Here is a 7,740-nt window from a genome sequence, read left to right as displayed (position 1 = left end):
AGCAAGATAAGGACTCCCTTCCCCGCAGCCGCATTAGCTGCCAATAGGGGGCGCCCTCCCTCCATCCTGCTAACAGGTCCAGTCTTGTGTAGCCAGAGTGCAGTCGCTATGGGCTCCTGAGTACAGTAGCCGGCTCACTGTGGCCCAGAACAGCCCTCCTCCCTTCCCAGCTTCCCTCCCCATCCTCTGGCTCCCACCTTCTTTCCGCTTCCCTCCTCTGTGATGTCCTCTAGCCTTGGCAGGGATGGTTTGGATGTCCTGTTGAGAACCGAGCACGGAGCAGTCAGCATTTTGACCGGCTGTGACTCTGCAGTAAGCACCACTCACTGAGAAAAGAGCCTTCTTTGACAAGGCTAAGAGCAGCCCCGGCCTATGGGTATAAACACACGTATTTAGGAGGTGGTTGAACAATAAATATTTAGCAAAACAGAAGTAGCGTATTCACCCTGAGGGCCTAGGACCTCTCCAGCTATGGACCTTGAACCAGGTCCACAGTACCAAGTACGAAAGCCCTCTTGTGGGGCAGACCTCAGATCCTCTCAGGACACGGGTGATTACCCCCATGACAATCACGTCGCTATTGCACTGGTGGGCACATCTTGCCTAGCAGGTGGGTATGGAAGCACGCAGATGAGACTCTCCTTTCATAGTGGCGGATGTGACTTCAAAGCTCTAGCCTCTTGGCCTCCCAGACTTAAAATAGCCTTGCTTGGGGCTGGAGAGATGGCTCAGTGGTTAAGGGTACTGACTGCTCTTCCAAAGGTCCTGAGTTCAAATCCCAGCAAACCACATGGTGGCTCACAACCATCCATAATAAGATCTGACACCCTCTTCTAGTGTGTCTGAAGACAGCTACAGTGTACTTATATATAATAATAAATAAATACTTTTAAACAAATAGCCCTATTTGCCTGGAGGTGTCGACAAAAATCTAAAATTCAGCTTTTGATGCAGAATGTACCCCTAGAAATCTCTGTAACCTTACCTCAACTTCCTGCACATGCCGGGAATTGCATGCTCGAGCCACCACAATAGAAATTGGTCCATCTTGGTCAAGGATGCACCCTGAAACCTAACTCTGTCAAAAAGCAATGTGATGGGTTAGCCTGAGCTACATTGGGCTAACGGTGGAACCAAGGTGACCCAGGAGACAAGAACGGAGAGACCCACATAAACCCTGCTCTGCTATGGGGCCACATGGGAGGGACTGCAGGGCCCTCAGAAAGCAGAAAGGGGAGGGTGAGACCCAAGACATGGACCAACCAGGACTCAGGCTCAGCTTCACATCCAAGGAGACGCCTTCCTCGCACGGCAATGAATGGGCAGTCTGCAGCAGTGACTTCAGAGTCGTGGCACTGGGAGGTGACACAGTCAGGGTTTGGCCTGTGGCCGAGGGGATGCTTGCATGCCTGTTGAAGCTGGAATGCTAGACAAACAAAAAGCCGAAGGATGGCTGTGCCGTGTGGAGGCCGCTGTCATGAGAATAAAAACGCCGTCAAACACGGGTGGGGCAGAGGCGTCCTTGTTGCTCAAGGTATGGTGGCAGACTTCAGGGATGGGGTCTGGTGGGAGAGAGAAATGGTCTCCTTCAAAGAGCTAGGAGGAGACGAGCTCAGACCCGAGCTCTGGGCGTCACAGAGTCGAGGGCGAGAGTGTTCGGAAAGCAGTTAAGAACACAGAAGTCAGCCAGGTAGGATAGTGCAAGCCTTTAATCCCAGCATTGGGAGGCACAGGCAAGAGGTTCTCTGTGGCAAGGCTACCCCGGTTCCTTAGAGCTACACAGTGAGACCTTGTTGGGTGTACGGGGAAGCGGGGAGAGAAAAAGAGAGAGGAAGAAACTTCCAGTTAAACAAGCAAGCGTCCAGATGAAACTGTCTCTCAGCTCCCACTCAGATTACAACAAAAGCATTGTCAAAGGCATAAACCAAGAGCCAGAGAGACGACTCCGTGGTGAAGAGCGCTAACTGCTGCTCTCCCTGAGACTCTGGGTTTGACTCAGAGCACCCACGTGGCAGCTCACAACCGTCTGTGACTCCTGTCCCAGGGAACCCAAGACCCTCTTCTGGTTTCTGCAACACTGGGAACACATGTGGTACACATATCCACATGCAGACAAAACACCTTACATATAAAGATAAATGGATAAATAAGAAAGAGAGAGGGGGAGAGAGAGAAAGACGGAAGAAGGGAAAGAAGAAAGGAGGGAAGGAAGCAAGAAAGAAAGAAAGAGAAACAAACAAAGAAACAAAGAAAACAAAAATGTAGAAGGCATAAACCCTTAGGTGAGCATTCTGGAATTGGGGGAGTGAGTGAGGAGTGGCTGACCTTTGACCTTGCAGGACACAGAAACCCAAGTACCAGCAGAGTCATGAGTGAACAGTGAACCCCTGAAGGACCCCAGGAGCATCACGAACTGAACATGTCAGGAATTTGTCTACTTGTTGCTAGGAAATATAAGACTCAGATATTTGGTGGCTTAAAGCAATGACCATTTGTTATCTAAGGGTTCTGCAAATGTCCTGGGCTAACCTGGGCAGCTCCACTCCTGTCCTGCTCGTGGGACATCTTGACCGCATTCACCAGGCACGGTGTGCTCACCTACAATCCCAGCGCTTGGAAGGTGGAGGCAGGAGAATGATGGATTGGAAGGGATGCTGGGATGTAGTTGACCCCATCTTGATCTCTCCTCCTTCCAAAGAAGCAGGAGTGATCTCAGTACCTTTAGCTGCACCCCTTCAGTCAGGCAGAGATGCTCGGTGGTTAAGCGCACTCGCTTGTTGCTCTTCCAGGGGACCAGGGTTTGGTTCTTGGCACCCAGATGGTGGGTTGCAATTGTCTGGAACTCCAGTTCCAAGGGACCTGACACCTTTATCTGGTCTTTGCAGGCAGCAGGCATGCATGTGGTGGACAGACATAACATCCAGACAAAATACCCAAACATTAACATTTATTTTTAAAATTATTTTTTAAAGTCGGGCGGTGGTGGCGCACACCTTTAATCCCAGCACTTGGGAGGCAGAGGCAGGTGGATTTCTGAGTTCGAGGCCAGCCTAGTCTAGAGAGTGAGTTCCAGGACAGCAGGGCTACACAGAGAAACCCTGTCTCGAAAAAAACCAAATCCAAAAAAAAAATTTATTTTTTAAGACATGCTTTGGTCATTCTGGAACTCACTATATACACCAGGCTGGCCTTGAACTCACAGAGGCCTCTGCCTCCTCCCAAGGGCTAGGATTAAAGACATGCACCATCATGCCTGATCGCCCCCCCAATTTAATAATAATAATAATAACCACAAGTTACTGTCCCTTACTCTGAGTCCTCAGTGGAATAGTTGATGACCCTCACATGTTCTTTCTTTCTATGATACCATCTCTCCTACTCATGTATCTACATCCAAGCTTTTCATCAGTGTCTCAGAAATGTAGAGTGTCTGTTCCAAGATCCCAGTGGCCATGTCAGAAGGTGCTTTTGCCATAACTCGTGCCTGCCCTCCACACAGTGACTCTGTCCAACCCAGCACACGTCTAAGGCAGCATTAACTAAAGGGTTAGTCCCTTTCGTCCACCAGTAATCCACACTGTTTCGGCTTAAACAGCCTGCATAGGCTTCGGAAGGTTTATTGATGCTTGAGATGATCAGTCAGTATTGGGAGGTATCAGTCATATTGGGAAGTACACATGCAAGGCTGGGGACGCCTCCCCAGTCGAGATGTCCAACCCTAGAACTCTCTGCAAGGGGGACAGAGCTATCTCAGGTCAGATCTGGACAAACATTGCAGACTTCAGCTGAATGCTAATCCCTGTCACATTCCCACACCCTGTGAGCTGAACACAGCCCACCAGGACTCGGCAGCAAGGTTCAGAGACATCACGCACGTTTCTATGCTAAGGAAATGTCATCTCCATCCCTTCACCCACTGCTTCAGCCAATCGTGTGCATATGGCCTTGGACCCCAGTCAGAGGGACTTTGTGGTTCTTTGTTAGAATATGGGACTGTTGAGCGTCAGACAATCTAAGGTGAGGTTTCTCAGAATGTTCACCCTCTGACTTCCAACTTTTCTTAAAATTAAGGTACCCGGTAGAGGGAAATCCCTTCAAAAACAAACATATTGAGCACGTTTTATGTGGAGCACCGTGAAGTTGGTGAAGCAACGAGGATTCGCACTGCCCTTCCCGTCTCTAAAGCGTGCTTCATTAGGAACAGTATGAGGGCGGTGGTGATGCTCAGCGTGCAGAGGTATCTGCTGGCACGCGCTGTCAAGTCTGACAAGCTGGGGTAGATTACTGGAACCCAGTAGGGGATTGGACAGAAAGAGCCATCTCCCTTGAGCTGTCCTCTAACCTACACCACACACACACACACACACACACACACACACATACACACACACACACACACACACTCATACTACACCACACACACACACACTCATACTACACCACACACACACTCATACTACACCATACATACACACACACACTCATACTACACCACACACACACACATACACACACACTCATACTACACCATACATACACACACACTCATACTACACCACACACACATGCACACGCACACGCACGCACACGCGTACTCATACACACATGCACACGTACACACACATTCATACACATACACACCATGGTACACACAAATAACTAAAATTTAATAATAAAACGTTATGATTCCACGAACACATGCTATTTGAGGGGTGGTTGTTGTTCAAAAAGTCTTTAGATCTAGTCAAGGCTAGTCTGTAACTCACTATGTAGCCTAGGCTAGTCTCAAATTTATGATCCTCCTGCACAGGGGCCTCCAGAGTTCTGGGATTGAAGGCAAGTGACATTTAATGCATGGCCTATTTCCCAATGACCAGGTAATGAGTCTTTGATACACACACCACACATTTTCTCTTTTCCCATTCCTTTACAAATCTGTCCGACTTCCCTTTTTTAACTGGGTTCAGACATATTGGTTATGCTCTCTAGCACTGTCAGAGTGGCAGTTGTGACTGGCCCAAACACAGCCTTGGAATGGTACCCACTACCCTGCAGACCATCTCTCTTGTCTCAGGAAATTTTAAAGATAAAAAAAAATAGATGTGTGTCTTTCAGAATCACAGTGTTATAAAAGGACGTCATAGAACAACAAGTCCTCCCCTGTCTTCTCTCTCCCCTTCCAGTAAAGGAGCCATTTCCCCCAAATGTGCGCTCGCCTCCTCCTGTCTGTTGAAGAGGCGGCGGCACATCCTCTCTCTCCTTCCGCACCTGCATTACTCAGTAATGGCGGACTAGGAACTCAAATCAGTACACAGAATTCTCTCCCTCCCCCACCCCCACACTTTGTATTATATTTAGTCCACCATGTGACTTACACATAGGCAGTCTCCCAGGATCCCGCACTTGGGCTGCTCTCACTGTGGCTGTGAGCGTCTCAGTGACGGGTTTTCTGTCATTCTGCGTGGACCTTAGAGGGTGTCCTTGTGCTGTCAAGGGGGAAATGCAAGGTCATCAGGTTCTCTCAAATTACCATCAGAGGGCGATGTCCAACCTTGGATCTGAGGGTCTTTGCCAGTCTATTAAGTAGGGAAAAAAATGGCATTACTGTTTTATCTTACATTTCTCTGAGTTTGTATTTCACTTCTGTTCATGTGTTTAAAAGCTCTTTAGTATTTATCTCCTCCCTCACCGTGTGTGTGTCTGTCTGTCTGTATACTTGTGTGTTTCTGTGTGCATGTCTGTCTGTCTGTCTGTGTCTAGATCCCTTCTTCTAAGCATGGGATCCAATTCAGGTCATTGGGCATATCCTTACCCACTGAACCGTCCCCCTGCCCAGTATTATTTTTTAAAAATATTATTTATTTAATATATATGAGTACACTGTAGCTGTCTTCAAACACACCAGAAGAGGGCATCAGATCTCATTGGCGATGGCTATGAGCCACCATGTGGTGGCTGGGAATTGAACTCAGGACCTCTGGAGCAGTCAGTGCTCTTAACTGCTGAGCCACCCTCTCCAGCCCTCTTATTATTATTAACAACAACAGGGTCTCTCTATGTTGCCCAAGCTGACCTGGATAACTCACAGAGTTCCTCCTGCCTCTGAATGCTGGATTAAAGGGGTGCACTGTCATGTCCAGCCAAAGGCTTTTTTTAAAGTACTGGATTTAGTCATTTTACTTAGTTTCTGGGTTTTTTGTTTGGTTGATTGGTTGGTTGGTTGGGGGGGTTGTTCTTTGTTTTTTATTGTTATTTTGGGTTGATTTGTCTTAAATTACAAACATGCCTTTGTAAAGATCTGCGTGACCACTAGAGGGGGAATGACTCCATGTTTAACAGAGAAAGTGCCTCCTATAAGTTAAGACTTTTCTCCCAGCCCCACTGCGTGGGCCTGGGCACAAGGCTTCTTCTGCCCATACGGACTGCACACCGGGTGCCGGCTCCCTCCTGGGTCCGGACGGCCCTTCCCAGGCCCGGTGAATCGCCCATCATAACCGGTAACTGAGCGGCGTGGGTCCTTTGCAGTCTGTTCTCGGCTTGGACCCTGGGTCCTGCCTTGGGGAGCCTCTTCCTCGACCGCTCCTGCCTCTCGCTCAGATTCAGGGACTCTGAAGTCCATCTCACCCCCAGGCGGCTATCGACCGCCTGTCACGCCTGCTGTTTAAGCCATGGTTAGCCGGCTTCCTACACTTGACCTCTAATTGAATTTCCTTGGAAACTCAGTGACAAGATTGATTCCGCCTAATTGAGTCAAAGACGGACTCTGGGTGCCATTCATACTGTCCTTGTTTGCCTGGGGCTCCCTGGGCAGAGGGCCCCAGACTTTCACCGTCTTTATCTCAGTAAAGAACTTTTTACTTTGAAGGATCCTGCAGATGGTTTGTGGGGAGGCGTTTGCCGGAGGCCGGGGTAGGGAGGCAGACCTTGGCGAGCAGAGGACAGGAAACGCTTGTTGGTACATTCGCTTTGTGTTCTTGTTCGGGCGCAATTCTGAGGAAAAAGGAAAAAAAAATTATATATATATATATAAATCAAAGCAAAAGCCCAGGTCTGTTCAAAAGCAAGTTTGGAGATGAGTACAATGTCGTCTGGCTTCTAGGAAGTCAGAGACTTAAACTCTTGTTTTTCTTCAGTGTTCCTGATATGACTCAGTAATGCAAAGGCAAGTGAGGGAGAGGCGGGGCCACTGATGGCTCCGCCCCGAGTTCCAGATAGACAGCTGAGAGATGCTCTGCATGCTGTCCTGTGGTGGGGTGATCACAGACATTAACTCCATACTCTGAAAAACTAGAGAAAGGAGAGTGGTAATAACCAAGATCAAGAGTCCTTCCCCTCTCCCTAAAGTTATTGGACTAAAGATGAAAAATTGCCAGGAAAAAAATGATGAAAAGAAATCCTTAATTGTGGGTCAAATCTTTGTCACAAGCACCCCGAATAGATATTTTCCCCATTTCAAAAGATGAAATCTGGGGCTGGAGAGATGGCTCAGCGGTTAAAAGCATTGATTGCTCATCCAGAGGTCCTGAGTTCAAATCCCAGCAACCACATGGTGGCTCACAACCATCTGTAACGGGCATCTGATGCCTTCTTCTGGTGTGTCTGAAGACAGTGACAGTGTACCCACATACATTAAATAAATAAATCTTTAAAAAAAAAAGATGAAATCTCTCTGGTGGGGTAAGTGGGAGACTTGATTGGCAGCTGTCAAACCCTCCCCAATGCCCTGCTGAAGCAACAGTT

The sequence above is a fragment of the Apodemus sylvaticus genome, chromosome 10, assembly GCF_947179515.1.
Source record: "Apodemus sylvaticus chromosome 10, mApoSyl1.1, whole genome shotgun sequence".
Classification (NCBI taxonomy): Eukaryota; Metazoa; Chordata; class Mammalia; order Rodentia; family Muridae; genus Apodemus; species Apodemus sylvaticus.
The sequence above is the reverse complement of the archived record's forward strand: the minus strand, read 5'-3'. Positions refer to the sequence as shown.